A 20,089-nucleotide genomic window follows, 5' to 3' on the forward strand; every position below is an offset into this window, starting at 1 on the left:
AACAGAGGCAGTGTAGCGTGACCATGCAACAGAAAGGTTATTATAGTACTTTTTGGTCCTCAACATAACTTTTCTCGACAAAACTTTGGAGTATAGACAAAGCCTTAGATGGCTTAAAATTCAGAGGCTCTCTCCCCTTCACTACCCCCAGACTCATAGTTACCAAGAGACCTGATTTTATTTCTACGTGTCTATAGTCATTTTAATAGTCAGTATCATGGAAGAGCAAGATTCTTTGTCTACTGGCTTGTCTACACTTTACAGTGCTGCAACTTGCTCGCTCAGGGGTGTGAAAAAACACCCCCCTGAGAGATGCAAGTTTCAGCTCTGTAAAGTGCCAGTGTAGACAGTGCACCAGCACTGGGAGCTATTGCCCTCGTGGAGGTGGGATTTTTATAGCACTGGGAGAACTCTCTCCCAGTGCTATGCTGCGAATACACAAGCTGCGGCAGCGCTTTAACGTTGCTAGTGAAGACGTGCCGTACCAATCTGTAACTGAGTGCTAATGAGGATCTAAAGATCAAAAAGAAAACAGTTTTAAATCAAGTTCATGTTTATGTTTACAATGATATTTTAAGAAAGGGCAATTAAGGTTCAAATTGAGGGAGAACTGAAGAAAATGGTCCTAATGACTAAAATAGCTGAATAAAAGAAGCCGTCAAATATCATGAGAGGAGGGCCTAATGGAAAGTGAATTTCCTTGTTAAATTATTACCACTATTACCAATATTAATTGGGCTATGGTTCCTAATAAAATCTTGGGCATTGCTTTCACAGCTGTAGTCATATGGCAGAAGCACTTTGACTTCTATCCCATTTTTAGGGTGCGGCTGGATGCTTTTATCTCCTGTGTAGCACACACTCTCTTGTGGAAGGCATTTGACTGCTGCGTCTTTCATGATAAGTTTCCTGCTGCTGTAAAATGAACACAACTCCTTTTTCATGTAGCTTCCGAGATCAGGCTATTTTGCTTGAAGAAAATATATCAGAATCATCCTGGGCTGGAATCTTCATGAAAATAGAAATCGTTCACTGTGAGATGGTTTAATGCTTGGCATGGAATGTCTTGGTTAAATGGATATCCCACTGCTCAACCCCATACTAACTCTTTAATACATTGCATAGGCTGTTATTGAAAGTATATGTATCATCATTTTGTGGGAGCCACAAAATCCTGTCTGTACACACATGCATATGAGTGCTTATTTTCCCCCATCTTGCCCAGAAGCACATATTTCAGGACATTTGACTTGACAGAGCATTTTAGTATTCTCGCCATAGACACAGGCTGGGTGTTCCCAGCATTGCCATTTGTTCTCTGCATTGCTTTTTTCTATACCCATCCCTCCTCCTCCTTACCTTGGCACTGCTATAGCTTTCAACTGCAACCACTAATGGATGAAGCCAAATTTCCTCAGTAAATACCTTCTAAAACCAATCTGTGGTTCAGCCAGTTGGGCAAATGGAACAGCAACAGCTGGAACGCCCTTCCAATTTCTTCCCCACCCCTTCTCACCCTTCACCAAAGAGCTTCAAGTCAACTACTGCCAAACCCTGACAGCTCTGGAAGCAAAAGCCCCTTCATTTGGACTCCAGCACAGGTCTCCTATACAAAACATTGCTGCCAAGCCACTAGGCCAGCTTTAGGAATGTGTTTTTAATATTCATTGTTCACTCTGTCTGTTACCGATGTGTGCAGCACAATTATTTTAATGCTTTGCACATGTGGTGTTATGAAATGTGTACCTTTAAAGCCGTGCCAGTTTTTTTCTCTGTAACCAAAATATAATATTTCTACCTATGTTCCAGTTTGCCACACATTTTTAAAAAAATGTTATGACAAAGATTAGACTAGCAACTATGCAAGCAATGGAACCAAAGCAAGACTAACCTATTTTCTTCATAAAGGAACAGTATTTTTTTAATTTAAATTTGTGGGGGATTTATTTCTTTCTTTCTCCATCTCACACACAGACACAGACTGGCAAACACAAATATTCACACATATACACAGGCATAGCACACATATGGTGGGAAAAAATCACCCACTTCCATTGGGTGCTGACTAGGAAACTGCACTCCATCTTATGGGGCTCAAATCTGGCAATGGTGACCCCTGCACTCCTGACCTCTGCCCTTGATTATTTCAATTTATTATATCAAAGAATGAAGCTATACACCCTGAACATCTTCAGATGTCACAGAATGCAGCATTCTGTCTGCACAGCAACACAGGTCACCACAAGCTCATCATCCAGGTGCTCTGCATTCTGCATTGGGTCCTCAATGAACACTAAGCCCAAATCAAGGTCTCCATTCTGATTCAAAGACCACCACAAGATTAGACCTTTTCATTCTCAACTGCAACCTCCCAGTTGCTCTATTGGAGCAACTGACCAATAGGGAATGCTCACGAGTACAGGAGACAGAATTTTCACAGCAGCAGGATCTAGACTATGGAACTCACTCCTAGAATAGCTAAGAATGACCACAGAACTCACTGAATTCAAAACTAAATTAAAAACTCATGTCTTCATCTTACTTTCCTACAATAAATTCTTTACATGGTCATACAACGCCTCCATTCACACACATCTGCCAACCAATAACTATTATTTCTCCAGAAAGCAGAGAAGAAAGAAAGGGATTGTTGGTTTGTAAATGCTTTGGGGGTGGTCAGATTCAGATGGAGTCTATATAATAAGACAGAGAAAGAGAAAGACTACCTAGGTTAAACAATGGGCCTAATAATCTAACTGCCTTGCACCCTGTGTAGTTATTTAAACCTGTGCAAAGTGAATTGCATTATTTAAAATCTTCTGTTTTAATAATCTATCACACAGGCAAAGAATTTCTTTTTAAATGGATGATTCTACCTGACAGTGTCACTTTAACAGCATCTCAACATCTCTAGTCATAATTCCAGACAAACCTAACGACATACAATGAGGCTTTTTTAAAAAGGAGATGCTAATAGAAGACAAAAAATGCCTAAGATTTACACCTACATTTTCAAAGTGCTGTGTGGAGATTTCATTTTGCAACTCTTAATGATATTATACCCCTTCATTGTGTTCCTCTCTTGAGGAAAGCATGCCCAGAGAGATGAGTCTTGCCTTGAGCCATAAAGGTAGCAATGATAAAGCTAATCTTATCCTCCATCGGGAGCAAGTTTGAGTGTTCTACCATACATGGGCTTTGGCCAACGGCCAGTCAGCTGAAATATTCCCATTGCACTGACAGGTGGTTACTGAGATGGCTGAGTCGGATATCATGCAGGGTTTAAAAAATCAAGAATTTGAGTTTTATTGGCAACCATGCTAACTGCTATGTGATGCTCTCACTGGTCTGCCTTACCTCAAAGAGAAGCTGCTGCAAGTTGAAACAGCTTTAGTTTCCACGTGACCTTCAGAGCCAGCCCTATATGTAGCACATTGCAATAGTACAGCTTTTAGGTGATAATGATATAGATTATTACGGACAAGGGTCCTGACTCTTGGCCAGACAAAGATGTAGAGGCACTTCTGGGGACACCAGTGCTAGGTCAGAGTCCAGGAGCTGAGATGAACCCAGTAGGACTCTGAGAAAGTAAAACCACTTTGATCATCAGGGCAGCTGTGCTTTAGTGAGAATGAATTTTCCCCTCCCACCACAGTGCTCCCCCTTGCCAAGCATCATTAACTCAATTTAACTCAGAAGCAGTTTGAGGGAGATGGTTTTCATCCAGATCCTACTTCACTATGATATTGGGACACCAGGGAAAGTGTACTATCCATGTTTGATAGGGAAGAAGTACAAGGGAGAATCATCAGAATATTAAAGGCACTGAACTGAACTACAGTCCATGTTGTTTCATAGTGTCTCCCTGAGAGTTTACATGTTATCAGTACGTTTAACAAGAAAGGCAACAATATGGGACCCTGACAGATTTCACAGGTAAGAACTCTTGGGAAAGAATATATAGCCACCCTTCACAGGCCCTTGTGAGAGGATAGAACAAGCCAAGTTTAAAGTAACCCATCCACTCTTGCCAGGTTTCATGACAAATTATCAGTTCCTGATGATGAACAAAGGCTCCCAGTAGCCCAAACAGATTTGGCATGGACATCCAGCCTCTCTCCATGCATATAAGGAGTTCCTCTATAAGCACTGTCTTTCAGTTGTGCTGAAGCCTTGCTGGAGGGGGATGCAGACAAGTCACACACAAAAGAAAAAGTCAGATGACACAGGAGGTGGCCACTCCCATGCTTTCATTAACCTTTCCCAGAAAGGCAAGATCAGAGTCAAGGCAGTAGCTTATGTGATCACAAACATCAAATGATAGTTTCTTGAGCATGGATTGGGGAGGCCATCATGGGTCTTAGGTTACAAAGTACAAGAACCCACATACACCATTAGAATAAATATTCCAGCTAAACAATAGGGGTGGGTGAACCTTGGTGCTGTGATTTAATTCAGATAATTGCCTAAAGCTTCAGCTATTTATCTGAAGCATATTCAGACCTCTTTGCTCTGGAAATCTCAGATGATCAATTTCCCCCATGAGATTTTCAGTACATCCTCATTCAGGTTGGGCAGGCAAGTCTTTCATGTTGTATTTTAATATTTCCTCATCCTCTCCTGTCTGAACACAAGATGTGAGAAGGCTGCTCAGACATTAATTTAAAAGCTAAAACTGAACTCTTTTGAATTTCAAAAAAGCATCAGGATGGTTCTTTTATCAGAACCAGCTTATCCATCCCTAATTCACAAAAGAGAGGTGGGACCAGATGAAAAAGTTTTGATCTGAATTTGAATGTTCCCAAAGTTCAGAGGTGTTAGGATCTAAGGTTTTGGTTCAAGCCCACCTGTGTCCACCACTGGCCTGTCCTAACCTCCTTCCTGCATTCTCCTACATTTTAATTTTTCTTTCTAGCTCACTTTTCACCTTCATCTCTCTTCCAAGATTAAAGCTTTTTTATTATAAACATAATTCCTATAAGAGATAAGACAGTCCCCAGTATATCTTTATTAATCCTAGTTAAGATAACATTTTGAAAGCAGAGACGGAAAGAGATTTGTAAAGAGCAAGAGAAGACAGTTGTAGATCAGCACAGCAGGGACAGAGACTGATACACTGTGTGAAATTGTTAACAAAGAAATGGAAGTTTAAAATTGCTTTATGAGTGAAATCCCAAACATAATGTACATGTAAGTGATTTGCTGAATCGGGGCCTAAATTATTTCTCCCACTGGGCTTCCCAGCATGCCCATCTTTTTTGTCTATTGGATTATAAACTCTTTGGGTCTGGGACTGTCTTCATATCACAACTTGTATAGCTTAGCCTCCATTCACATAGAGCTGCTTGCACTATCAGGACCTTATTTAGTATTGAAAGTTTATGGACTTGATTCAAAATAGGAAAGGGATCTTTTGTTTGGGGCAGGTAGTTCATTGGCAGGCAGTGGGAGGCTTGAATGTTTTGTTCAAACACAGGGAGTAGGGGCGGTTGTATAGATGCCAATATGAATTTATAAATAAATACAAAAAATTGTATCTAGCTGTGTGAAACAAGACACCCACAGATCACCACACCCACCATCACAGATCCAGTAACTACCCCAAACACACCAAGAAATCTGTTATATACAGCCAGGCACTTAGATATCACAGAATATGTTCCAAGGAGAAAGTCCAAGATATACATCTTAACACACTTAAAACTGCCTTCACCAAACAAGGACACTTCACCAGAGAAGTAGATTGCATCATAGAACAGGCCATCCAAATACCCCAAGAAAACCTGCTTTAATACAGTAATAAAACTCCTCTGACCGCACAGCCCTAGTTGTCACCTACCATCCCACACTGGAATCAATATGGGTATCATCCAACAATTAGAATCCATGCTCGATGGGTACCCCTCATGAAAGAAATCTTTCCTGAACCTGCTTTTCTGGCTTTCAAACAACCCCCCAATCTCTCCAAGCTCATCAGCAGAAGCAAGCTCCCCACAGACCAGGACACACCAATTCAGAGCAGCACCAGACCCTGCCGGAACAACAGATGCAAAACCTATAGACATATCATCATAGCAGTGGAGATCAACACTACTCACAACACACCTTTCAAGATCCATAGGTCCTACACATGCCTAGCACAACATGTGATGTGCCTCTTCCAATGCACTAAATGCCCCAATAGCAATTATGTGGGTGAAACCAGACAATCACTATGCTCTCGAATGAACTCACATAGAAAAATGATAAAGACAAAAACACCACATTACCTGTGTATGACCATTTTTCACAAAGCAATCACTCTGTATCTGACCCCTCCATCCTCATCCTCAAAGAAAACCTGCACAATACCTTCAAAAGCCTGGGAGTTTAAATTCATAACTTCGCTAGACACTAAGCCCTGGTCTACACTACGAGTTTAGTTCGAATTTAGCAGTGTTAGGTCAATTTAACCCTGCACCCGTCCACACGATGAAGTCCTTTTTGTCGACTTAAAGGACTCTTCAAATCTATTTCTGTATTCCTCCACGATGAGGGGATTAGCACTGAAATCGACCCTACTGGTCGAATTTGGGGTACTGTGGACACAATTCAATGGTATTGGCCTCCGGGAGCTATCCCAGAGCGCTCCATTGTGACCACTCTGGACAGCACTCTCAACTCAGATGCACTGGCCAGGTAAACAGGAAAAGCCCTGTGAACTTTTGAATTTCATTTCCTGTTTGGCCAGCGTAGCAAGCTGATCAGCACAGGTGACCATGCAGAGCTCATCAGCACAGGTGACCATGGAGTCCCAGAATCACAAAAGAGCTCCAGCATGGACCGAATGGGAGGTACTGGATCTGATCACTGTATGAGGAGATGAATCCATGCTATCCAAACTCCATTCCAAAAGACGAAATGCTGTAATATTTAAAAAAATCTCCAAGGGCATGAAGGACAGAGGTTATAACAGGGACCAGCAGCAGTGCCATGTGAAGCCTACCAAAGAACCAGAGAGGTAAACGGCCATGCTGGGTCAGAACCCCAGACATGCTGCTTCTATGATGAGCTGCATGCCATTCTAGATGGTGTCCCTACAACTACCTCACCTCTGTGCTTCCCTCCTTCCCCAGTCCTCCTGGGCTACCATGGCTGTTATCCCCCCATTTGTATGATGAATTAAAAAAGAATCCATGAATTTGAAACAACAATGGCTTTATTGCCTCTGCAAGAGGAGATCAAAGAGGGGAGGGGAGAGCGGTTGGCTTACAGGGAAGTAGAGTGAACCAAGGGGGCGGGTTTTCATCAAGGAGAAACAAACAGAACTTTCACACCATAGCCTGGCCAGTCATGAAACTGGTTTTCAAAGCTTGTCTGATGCACAGCGTGCCCTGCTGTGCTATTCTAACCGCCCTGGTGTCTAGCTGCTTGTAATCAGCAGCCAGGCGATTTGCCTCAACCTCCCACCCTGCCATAAATGTCTCCCCCTTACTCTCACAGATATTGTGGAGCACACAGCAAGCAGTAATAATGATGGGAATATTGGTTTCACTGAGGTCTAACCGAGTCAGTAAACTGCGCCAGCGAGCTTTTAAACGTCCAAAGGCACATTCTACCACCATTCTGCACTTGCTCAGCCTATAGTTGAACTGCTCCTTACTACTGTCCAGGCTTCATGAGCCATGGGAGCAAGGGGTAGGCTGGGGTAGCTGCGATTGCGTGGTGCTGCAGACTGGGAGAGCAGCCTGAGGCAGAAGCCTCCAGCTGGCATGATATTCCAGGCAGGACTGAATCACCATTAGACGAAACTTAAAGAAGAGAATGACCTGGAGTCAGTCCCATTTTTATCTAGGAGCCCCCGACTGATCTCACTGAGGCCAGCCAGGAGCACCCATGTCTGCCCAGGCACCCCCAGCCAACCTAACCAAGGTCAGCCAGGAGCACCCACGGGACAATGACGACGACTAGCAGTCATATTGCACCACATGCCGTCCCCAAGGCAAGGCAAGGCAAGGGGATGCGGCTGTGTAGCACTGCAGTACCGTGTCTGCCAGCAGCACCCAGGAGACGTACGGTGACAGCAAGCTAAGTGGGCTCCATGCTTGCCTTGGTATGTCGTCTGCACAGGTAACCCAAGAAAAAAGGTGAGAAATGATTTTTCCCATTGCTTTCACGGAGGGAGCGAAGGAGGGGGGCCTGACAACATGTACTCAGAACCACCCACGATGTTTTTGCCCCAGCAGGCATTGGGCGCTCAACCCAGAATTCCAGTGGGTGGCAGAGACTGCAGGAACTGTGGGATAGCTACCCACCGTGCAACGCTCTGAAAGTCGATGCTAGCCTCGGTACTGTGGACGCACATCACCGACTTAATGCACTTAGTGGGGACACACACAATCAACTGTATCAAATCGATTTCTAAAAAATCGACTTCTATTAAATCAACCTAATTTTGTAGCGTAGACATACCCTAAAAATTATGGACTAATAGAGACACTGGATTTATGGCTTATTATAACAATTTGTAACCCACTAACCCCTCCCCCCAGCTTTTTTTTTCTATCCCTGTGACTGGAGAAGTGTTGACAGGCCACTTCATCTTGAATGGTCCCCTGAAATATGTTAACTACTTCTGCTAAACAATGTTTCACCTTGTATTTAGCTGTGACACTCTGGGTATGTCTACACAGCCATGTAAGCCTAGGATTAGCAGGACTTGAGTCAGCTGACCTATGTCAGGGAACCCTGGACTTGAGCATCTACACAGCATTTTAACCGTAGGTTAAAGATTTTCTGACTGGTGCTCAAACCTCGGGCTCTGGCACCTGCACTACAGTGCACAGACCTGAGTCAAAGTAACCCTGTCCCAGAGAGCCAAGTAATCCTCCCTCTGCCCCATTGTTGGCTATCTACAAATGTGCTGCACTGTGGGAAAACTCTACTGCCCACCTTGTTTCCTAGTTGTGATGGTGCTATTGGTGGGACTCAGGGGCTAATAAGGCGCACCTGAGTACATAAATTGCATAATTAGCTCCTTTCAAGGCTGTCTCATTAGAATGACTGCAGTTTGAGAAGGCTTTACAGTGAACTACCATCTAATCTGAGAAAGGGGCTCTCCACTGCGAGGCAGAGTCACATTGGCAGGTAAATGCCCAGGTGCACCTGTTCTGAGGATAATTAGAACATCAGTTTCCAGGGCTGTCAAACTATTAAAATAAAATTTAGCAATTGTTAATTTTTAAAATGGGATGTTTAATGAAGATGTTTTTGTTTGGTTGTTTATTTTTGACTCTTTGTTTTGAAATTTGACATAAAATGTAGACTTCAGAGGAAACACACACACACCTCACCCTGGCTGCTGCCGGCTGTGGAGCGGTGAAATGCGTCCCCATGGGTTGGGGTGCAGTGTGCTTCCTCGCACCCCTGGGGATTCTTATCCCGGCCCCTGCTGCACCCTGGGATCCAAGGATAAGAGATCCCTGGGAGGCTGTGGGGAAGCTTTGGGGCTGGCTCCCATTCATCACCCTCATGGTGCACGCAGCCAGGGCACCTCTACATACACAGCCCCAGGGAGGACACAGGGAGGACTAAGCTTGATAAGTATATGGAGGGGATGTTATGATAGGATAGTTTAATTTGGGCAATTGATCTTGGATTATCACCAGATAAGTCTGCTCAATGGTCTGCAGGGAGATGCTGGATGGGATGGGAACTGAGTTACTGCAGAGAATTCCTTCTTGGGTGCTGGCTGGTGAGTCTTGCCCACATGCTCAGGGTTTAGCTGATCGCCATATTTGGGGTCGGGAAGGAATTTTCCTCCAGGGCGGATTGGCAGGGGCCCTGGAGGTTTTTCGCCTTCCCCTGCAGCGTGGGGCATGGGTCGCTTGCTGGTGGATTCTCTGCAGCTTGAGGTCTTCAAACCAATTTTGAGGATTTCAATAACTCAGTCCTGGGTTAGGGGTTGTTATAAAAGTGGATGGGTAGGGTTCTGTGGCCTGCCTTGTGCAGGAGGTCAGACTAGATGATCATATTGGTCCCTTCTGACCTATGAGTCTATGAGCCTGGGAGCAAGAGCCAGAGAGCATAGTGGGGACCAAGTGCCACCCTGCAGGGAGGGGAAGCAGCAGAGCTCCTGGTTCAGCACAGCTGGGGGAGGGATGACTCCCGACATCCTAGCAGCTGGGAGCCATCTCCCACCTGTCAGCTTTTCTCCCTGCTCCAGGAAATTTCTGTGCAGCAGCAAGGAGGAGCTGGATCCACTGTGGCAGGAGGCTGCAGGGAGGTTTTGAGGCTGGCTCCTACTCACCACCCTGAGAGTGCAGGCTGCGCGGGTGCTCCTGCATATGCAGCCCCAGGGAGGGCGGGGCCAGGGGGCAGAGAGTGGAGAAGGGACCAAGCAACTTCCCTGCAGGAAGAGGGAGCATCCAGGATGTTGGGAGTCTTCCTCCCCAAGCCATACTGAGCCGGGAACTCTGCCACTCCCCCTCCCTGCAGGGCAGCTGCTTGGTTTCCACTCCACTCTCTGGCCCTGGCTCCTAGGCCCTGCTGCCCTGCTGGGGCTGTGTGTGCAGGGGCCCCTGCAGGAGCGGTGCCAGGGTTTTTGGCGCCCTAGGCGGTGGTCCTTCCAAGCTCCTGGTCGGCAACAATTCAGCGGCGGGGGGGTCCTTCCGCACTCCCGGTCTTCGGGGCACTTCAGCAGCGGGTCCCGGAGCGAGTGAAGGACCCACCGCAGAATTGCCGCTGAAGACCCGGAGCGCGGAAGGACCCCCCGCTGCCGAATTGCCGCCGAGGGCCGCAAAATGCTACCCTCCCAAATCCTGGCGCCCTAGGCGACCACCTAGGTCACCTAAATGGAAGCGCTGGCCCTGGGCCCCTGGGCTGCATGCACCAAAATCTGGCTGACGAAGAAGCAGCTCTCTTTGCAAAACACTTCATCTGATCGCTCTCCACTGAAAACCTTGCAGGATCTCTCAGAGCGTACCTGCAGACTAGTGTTCAGCAGACAATGTGTTAACACAGACCTCAGGGTTTGCAAAGGAATGTGTGGTTTCCATTTGCAATAGAGTGCAATAGACTGCACCCTGATTGTCCATGTAGAGAAGACTAAGGAAGTTGCCCCAGGGAACTCTGAGATAGATCCAGAGTCTTCCAGGACCCAAATCAAGCTGAGACCACATGTACAGAGGAAAGCAATAGTGCTTGGACCCTTGGTCACAGCTTAACATGGGCTCAGACTCTCCACCCTGCAGGGTCCTGGTACCCTAGATTTGAGGCCCAGGTTAACACAATGTGTGTGGATGCAAGCAGGGGTTAGGCTTGAGCCCACATGAGCCCCAACTTATATTGCTGTGTAGAAATACACTCCGAATACATTTCCAAGATGTCAGTAAGAACTCTGTGTAAGCCCAAAACTTGTCTCTCACCAGTAGAAGTTGGTCCAATAAAAGATATTACCTCACTCACCTGATCTCTCTAATATCCTGAGACCATCATAGCTACAGCAACAGTGCATATACTGAACACTGAAGTTAGTTGTATTCACAAAGGACTAGATATCCCCATTTAAAGTCTCCTTAGAGTCATAGCCCAGATGCTTCTCTCTGGGAGTGACTGGGAATGGTGCGGTGTGGATAGGCAGAGACCTCTATCATTAGAGGTTTTTAAGGCTCAGCTTAACAAAGCCCTGGCTGGGATGATTTAGTTGGGGTTGATCCTGCTTTGCTAGATGACCTCCTGAGGTCTCTTTCAACCCTAATCGTCTATGATTCGGCTCTCCATATCATTAGGCACTGGCCAGCTCTGATCTGCTGGTCAGTTGCATGGGGAGAAAGGAAGGAAGGGGAGATTGCTACACTCAGTGGCGGATTAACCACTTGATCAACAGGGTCCATGCCCAGGGGCCCCAGCCAATTGGGAGGCCCCCCCAGAAAAATGGGTGCTCCATGCCCCAACCCTGCTTCCCAGCAGGAGCGCTGGGTGTGAGGGAGAAGCTCCCACACTCCAACCCAGCTCCCGGCAGGAGTGCTGGGGCGGGGGCACTTGCTCTGGCCCATGGCCCCACAAACCCCTTCTCTGCCCATGAAATGAGGTATCACATATTTCTCCCACTAGTGCACCAGGGAGCCCTGGAATGCACTGTGCCTCTGGGGCTCCTCCTGAGGCAATGCTGCTTTAACAACTCCCATTTTACTTTGGGCTATGCTTATTGGTTACATTTTATGTCTAGACCTGAGTTCTATTCCTGGTTAGGACTCTGGCCTACCGGGTGGCTCTGGTCACTTCACCTCTGCGAAACAGTTCGCATATTTGTAAAACGGGACTACATTGTACTTACCTCATTTGTAAAGCACTTGGAACTCTATAGATGTAAGCGGTTTATGAGAGCTAGTTATTATTGTTGATTAAAGCAAGACCCACTGAATTAATAAAATCAAAGAAGTGAAATCAAAGCCAACGAGTGAAATGCCTCTGAAATAGGTTCAGTAGTCTCTGCCAAAGGGGAGAAAGGCAGGCTGATCTAAACTCTTTTTGACAGTCTAGGGGAAGAGAAAAAAGTCAGTTTATTACATAACTTTGAGAGATGTGGAATGCTGAAGCTTGTAAAGTGTTCTAAAGAATCTGAATCGTTTTGATGGATTAATCGCTAAATCTAAATTTCCCAAAGCAGGGAAAATATTGTCCAATTGAAAGAGTTGCGTGCTTTTTTGGCAAGAATAGAGAAATGAACTAAATAAAAAAGTAAAACCATTCACTTCATGATGAAAACACTGAGAAGATTAAATAATTCTCAGGAGGATGGATGAATAATAAAATCTGATTGATCTGAATTAATCTTGTCAGGGCAAAACAAATTGTAATCTACACCATAAGCAAAGATTGTAGATGCTGTAATATATTAAAATCTAAAATCAATCCTATTTATTGGGTTATAATATGCACTGTTCTCAGGAAATTTGCCTAATTTATAACGTTAAAATAATTTGGCTCTTCTCATGGAGAGTGATTGACTCCATTTGCCCTATTTCTGCAACCTACAATGGCATGGAGTCATTACATACAAATGGGGATTATTTTTATCTGGTTTTGCATTTCACTTCATGCTATTGGACTCTTGTTAATTTTCTTTCCGTGCACCAGCCTGTGTCACCTCTCTTGTGCTAAATTTTTAACTTATCTGTGGTGATAAGAAGGCAAGTTTTCTTGCTCCATATCACTTAAGGCTGCTTTTACTTTATATAGCAGCTATCCCCCACACATACTACACATGATATTATTATTAAAACACATTGATATAATACCTTACTTTTAAAAAATCAGTTACAACATTATGCATATTATATACAGACCATTTCATTTATGAGTCCCTGCTTTTGCTCATTCAGTGGATGTAATTTTGCTGCTATCTTCTGTTGAAATGCTTGGTCATGTTCCCACAGCATTGCTGCCCCAGTCACAAAATAAACAACTAATAAAATACAGAAAAATACTTTTGTCTAACATCCTGCCATTATAGTGACCTTGGCCATCATTGTAGCAGCAGTACATTTGTAATTTTAGAAAGGGAAGCACCTAGAGCCCCCGATGGTGCATGGGGGGCAAGATAAGAGCCCCCTTGTGCTAGGTACCTAACTCACACATAATAAAAAAACAGTTCTGGCCTCAAAGAGCTGAAACTTTTGCATTAAGTGTGATGTTTAATTTGACATCGTCCCTTGAGCAATCCCTTTCTCTTTAGCCCACCCTTCAGAGAATATTAGATAGACAGGAAAGACACTACATGTTCTAAATAGCATTCGTTATTACCTTCCTAGTTAATTGCCATGCTGATTTGCATTGTGTTTAAGGAGGATTGTGTTATATTTGTCCTTCAGAGAAAAGAAAGTCAAAAGCATCTCTAACAGACTTGAAGTCTGCATAAAACAGCAGGTCTACATTTCAATAATATTCCTTCTCAAGCTCCATTCGTTTGTATTAGTATATTGTGAAATCTATGCAAGAGACCATCCGCCTTGGACAAACTCCTGTCTTAGGACATTTCCAGCCAAGGCTCGCCTGTGTTCTTGGTACAGTTATGCTCCACCTCTATTAGATGACCATCACTGTTCAACAAACTTTGTATTGGCCCCTTGAGTGGTCACTTAGAACAGATACAGTGAAATCTGTCTTTTCATAAGATCATCAAGGCTATATCTATCAAGCTTACAGCGGCACAGCTACACCAATACAGGCCTTTTGAGGTTTCTCTAGTGGGGATGTAGATTATACCTGCAAAAGAGCTTAAGTCAATTCCCTGAATGAAATAAGCTAGAACAGCAAAATAATTGTTGACAGTATTACTGCATCTGCACTATGGCTTTAGCGGGCATAACTGTGTCTGTAAGGGGTGTGATTTTTTACACTCCTAACCACCATAGCTTTGCTAGCAACACTTTTAAATGTAGACCAAGCCTGAGATCTTAGCCAACTTGATGTGGGATTCACCAAAGCTTCTTGCCTAGGGTGATTTTAGCACAATGTAAATGACAGCATTAGCCCAAGATCTCATGGCTATTCTGCCAAACATGGAGATGTCCAGGTGGCTTCTGGCTCATTGACTAAACATGGTCACATATTGGATGTTGTTTAGGGTCTCGAATTGGAGATTTATGGTTGGGGAGGTGAAGGATTATTCCCTAATCATTCTCAGGTTATAGCCATCTTTCAAATGGAGGTCAAAGTTCACCTCTGTCTCTTTCGGGATAGGGTACTAATTTTATGGACCCAGCTGGTTTCAGAGCTCTCAAAGGCACATGATACCCAATCACTGGAACACTCCTGATGGCCTAGTAGGATATTCTAGCCATCTTCGGTCCTTAACTACAGACATGATGCCTCCTAAATGAATAAATGACCTTTCCTTTCTGCCAAATCACTTTGGGTATATTATAGAAAGCTAGTAAGAGAGATGTTGAAAGGTCATGGCATAAGAACTTCTGAAGTCCTATTCCATGACTGTAGTCAAAGTAAAGTTGTTTGTTTTGTTTTGTTTGTTTTAATGTGTCCGTCTAGCTATTAATATATCTGAGTTAACTGTTTTACTATACATGTCTTGATGTTATCTATTGCAGTAAGTTAAGCCAAGGTACCAGAAAAATCTTTAAATTGAACCAATAGAAATTACAGATGTCCCAAAAGGCCAGGAGTTATTTTTTGTGAAACCTCATTGAATTAATTTTCATTCTGTAAAATCAGGAGTAGTTCAAATCTAATTTCCATTTTATTTGGAGCACCAAAGGTCAGGAGGTCTGGGTGTTGCATAAAAGATTTCAGTATAGTCTCATCTCTTTATGGGGTAAGCTATAGTGGTTTTGTTTCTGCAATATCTCATTAGTTACATTTTGGGGTTTCAAAACCCCAAAACCAAACCTATAGCTGTTTTTATTGAGCCGATATACTGGCTCCATATTACTGAACTACAAGAGGATTCAGGGTAAAAGGTTCTGGCTTTGGCCCATTTCTAAAAATGATTTTACTATATATTTGCACAAACATAAAAGCTGACTTCTACTGCCTCCCACCCACCTTCACACAGAACTTGGGTGCACCATATTAAAGTATCATTGCTAAGGCATCATAAAGTAATTATATTAAATACTGTTGAGGTTTGAAGACAGGATTCCCTGATGTTGTTCTTGTTTTGACAACCAATCTTTGCAGTAATGTGTTTAAGATTAAATACTCTAATTAAATGTTCTAATTAAATCAGCATCTTGGAATTGCCCTCTGGGACTGCAAAACAATCAGCAAATGATATTTTTTCCCCCATCAGCAGCAATGGGGATGTTGGGTGAGGAGCAGCAATATTAAAAATTGTTGGGTGGCCTTTTTTGCTAAAAACTCTGGTTTTAGCATCAGTTGGAAAAACTTGGTTAGGTTCTGACCTTTAGTTCTTTGGGTTTTCATCCCAGTTTATTGACCATATTGCCCAACAAAACAGAAGTTTTGCAAGAACTTCTCACAGGTACTTCTATGGTTCTGGTTCAGAGAACCTCATTATTTAGTTCTAATTCTGTTATGTTACAGTTCTTGGCCACCCTCTAGGCAATTTTGAGATTTTTCCCAAAGATTGCAACACTTTGAGGCTCATCGTTGATTGGAGACCTACATTATAGGGTTCAGCAGAAAATAGACTATCCCTAGCAGGAGAACTGTTCTGGAACAGCCTTCCAAGGGGAGCAGAAAGGCAAAAAATCTAATTGGCTTCAAGATTGAGCTTGATAAGCTTATGAAGAGGATGGTATGATGAGACTGCTTACAATGGCATGGAGCCCCTCTGCGACTGCTAACAGTAAATATCTCCAGTGGCCGGTGATGGGACACCAGATGGGGGTGGCGGCTCTGAGTTGCTACAGCGAATTATTTCAGAGGTGTCTGGCTGGTGAGTCTTGCCCACATGCTGAGAGTCTGACTGATCACTGTATAAGGTTGGGACAGCATATTCCCTTGGGTTAGACTGGCAGAGACCTTGGGGCTTTTTGCCTTCCTCTGCAGCATGGAACATGGGTCACTTGCAGGTTTAAACTAGTGTAAATCGGGAAGTCTCTGTAACTTGAAGTCTTTAAATCATGATTTGAGGACTTCAGTAACTCAGCCGGAGGTTATGGGCTATTGCAGGTGTGGGTGGGTGTGGTTCTGTAGCCTGCAATGTTCAGCAGGTCGGATTAGATGATCATGATGGCCCCTTCTAACTTTAACATCCATGAGGAGGAATGTATTTAGTTTCCAGAATAACCTGACTGGTCCACTTCCTGTCTTAAGGAAATAGAGCCCAAAGATACTTTCATTATCTATAATGACATTAAATTGACCTGATTTGATTTAACACTTCTGTAAGAGGCTTTCATATCTCATTGTAACAGAGTGATATTTAAACATTAGTCATCTTTGAGCCTGAAAGCATTAACAATCCTCTTCTCTTTGACTATAATGAACCTGCAAATAGGCCAATTATTTTCTCTTAGACCTTCATTCAGAAAATCATCCCTACTGAGGAAAGCACTTGAGCATATGATTAACTTTAAACATGACTTCAATGAGACTTAAGCACAATGTTGAAAGTAAAAGCATGTGCTTAAATTCTTTCTTGAATCAGGGTCTTAGATCCACCACCAGAGTGAAATGGGCTGTTGCTTTCTGATCACCGTTAAAAAAAATATAGGGGCTGATTCTGGTGTAAATCAGGAATAACTTCATTGAAGTTAACAAGCCCCATTCACTATTGCCTTGTACAGTAATTTAGACCAAAGCAAAAGGGCTGTAAAACATTATCAGATTAGAATGGTACAGTTTATACCCACTTTGCACTCATGTAGTCTTGCATAAAAGTCTACTCATGTTGCATGGCCATCCAGGGTTACAAATGTTTTTAGTGCTTTCCAAGCAGCAGTGTATCCCCCGACCCGTTCCCACCCACTCCACCCTAGAAGTTGGTGCCCAGGGTGAACACCCTGATCACCTGCCTCTAAGGCAAGTGCTGGGGCCACTGTGAATAGGATCTAGTAGAGTTACACCAGTGCAAAACCACAGTGAGAGCAAAAGCAGGCCTCTAACTTTTTTAATATTTTCAGTTACTATTGAGTTGACTGTGCATTGTAAGGTATTGTGTAGAGTCATACTTCACTAGGTAAGCCAGGCTGTGCAGAGGCTGAAAGCTGCCACAACACTTCTTTGTGTGTGCTGCTAATTCTCCTTTCTATACCCAGCCAGCTGTGGTAGTCAGTGCCTGAGCGGATGGGTGTGAAGCCATAGCCCAGACTCCTTCTTGGCCTTCATTCCCCGTTGGGTCATTGTGTTTCCCTGGGGAATAAGAAGGGAGTGTCTTGATACTCCCCTGGGCACAGGGACTGAAATTCTACCTGTCTGTCATGGGCTGTATACACCCCATGTTGGCCCAACAACCAAGAGGGTTAATGCAGGTACAGCCAGCCAATGCTGACTGGCAGCCTCACAGCAGCTGGGACAATAAGAGAGCTGGGAAGCCAAGAGGCTGGGTGGCTGTCAGAGGAACAAACAGGCTGAAGAAGGGAACTTTGGCTAGCAAACTGTGAGAAGCTACTCAGCAACAGCACCCTGAGAAGAGACAACCACACCAACGGGCTGAAAAGCTACAGAAGCCAGGGGAGATAGGAGCAGCTCAGGGTCCAGATGGAGTTATTGAGTCCTGATTCTGCTTGCCTAGCTAAAGAGCCCTGGGCTGGAACCTAGGGGAGTGGGCAGGCCTGGGTACCCCTACTGTAATGTCTGAGTAATAGTACCCACCATCTGGGTCTGGGTAATAGTACCCACTATCATCAGAAAGAGAAACAGATCTTAAGATGTTTACAGAAAACATTGTTTGATAACATTCTGTCTGGCAAGGAACCACTTATCAACAGTTGTGATTGTGAAATGTACACTTCTTTATCGTTTTGCCTTTACAGTCCCTACTTCGCTATTGTTTTTCTGTATGTTTTCTGTCTGGTTGTCAAAGGTCAGACCCGCAGTCATGCCTGCGCACTCCCAGGCAGGGCTGCATGGTCAAGTGGTCAGAGTCAATAGCTGCCCCCAGGCTCAGGACTGTGCGGTCTAAAGGCTACAGTCAATAGCTGCCCTCAGGCTCAGGGCTGTGTGGCCTAGCGGCCACAGTCTGTCACTGTCAGGATGGGCCGCCACCTCAGGGAGGCAGCAACAGCCAGGATAGGGGGACCCGGGCCTTCCCTCTCCACCAGGTCCCAACCCAGGGCCCTGTCAGTGGCAGGGTTGCCTGCCACCAGCTTAGCGTGGACCCAGCTGAAACATGCTGAGCTAGCCCCCAGTCATTCAACCAGCTCCCTGCAAAGACTTCCTGACTTACTTCCTACCTGCTTCTCTGAATCTCATGGTTTCCTAGTTCCCTCAGTTCCTTCTCCCTCAGATGCGTCCAGTGCCTGGGCATTGAGGGTTGCTGTCAGCTGGCTTGCCTCCGGGTCATGAAGTGCCTGCAGCCCTTCAGCAGGGGCCACCAGCAGCACATGCCTTCCCCTGCAGCCAGTCCTCCAGACTGAGCCAGGCTGCTCCCTCTTATACTGGTGTTGCACTCTGAGCATGCCCAGTAGGGCTGTGGGGATGTGGCTTCCTCAGCCCACGGTGAGGGGTTAACGCCTGCAGTCCCAGTGTGGGGCATGCCTGCCCCATCACACTGGTTCTTTGATTGTTTCTGTCTGTTGCATAACTAATTTTGCAAGTTTTAAATCAACTAAGTTGGTTGGGTCTGATTGGTTAAAGAACTGTTTCATAATGGGCTAGGATTGATTTCATAATAGGCTATAGCTAAGCAGGATTCAAGTTTAATTATCTAAACCGGGGTCCAAAAGGAAATTCTTTGGAACCTAACCCCAGGACAGAGTCCCAAGATCAGAGCTGCTAGACCTCAACACCCTGCCAACCATATTGTGCAAAAGCCGGAGGAGCCCTGGATGATCTGATCCTGACTGGTCACCAGGAAAATTTTGCCTGCCTTATTGGGAGCGGTGAGCATTGTATGCTTAGCATGTGTATTCTGGTTTGCTAACTGTTAATAAATAGAAGTTAAGAATATTACTGTGTAAGACTCTTTCACTGGTAAAAGACCCCACAAACCCACAGAAGATTACACCCTGAGCCCTAGGAACTAGGTACAGGTAGGTGCATTTCACCTGGAGCCCTAGGAACTGGGAAAGGGTGGAGATGTCTAAATTAACCGGATTACGCCTAGAGACCACAGAAGGGTAAAGGTGGGGTGCCCTAGAGTGTGTTGGTAACACTACCAACCTCCTGGAGAGTCTTAAGAACTGAAGTGGTTTCCAGACTCCCCTGGGCACCAGGACCAGCTGACCCTGCTAGGAATTATGGAGAAAACCCACACACCTCAGCAAGACTTGGGCAAGAGGGACTGACCATTCCACCAGATGGGGTGAACTCTGGTGCAGTGCTTGCCTGGCCAAAAGGGACACCGTAGCATTGACACATCATCCAACACTGTCCCTTACCTGAGCCTCCCATTAGAGGGGCAGGCTCCTTATTCTCATCCTTGAGTGCACACTCACATAAATGCCAGGCAGATATTGGCTCT

General features: G+C 44.7%; 1 long non-coding RNA gene across 1 annotated transcript; it reads right to left on the reverse strand.

The window, feature by feature from the left end:
- Positions 1-535: 535 nt before the first annotated feature.
- LOC127044612 (uncharacterized) lies at positions 536-1,499 on the reverse strand. Its single transcript, XR_007772536.1, has 2 exons — positions 1,360-1,499; positions 536-1,008 (listed from the first exon to the last, which is right to left on the reverse strand). It is a non-coding gene; the product is annotated as an uncharacterized LOC127044612 (long non-coding RNA).
- Between the last annotated feature and the right edge of the window lie 18,590 nt (positions 1,500-20,089).

Source organism: Gopherus flavomarginatus, chromosome 2, assembly GCF_025201925.1.
Source record: "Gopherus flavomarginatus isolate rGopFla2 chromosome 2, rGopFla2.mat.asm, whole genome shotgun sequence".
In the NCBI taxonomy this organism is placed as follows: domain Eukaryota; kingdom Metazoa; phylum Chordata; order Testudines; family Testudinidae; genus Gopherus; species Gopherus flavomarginatus.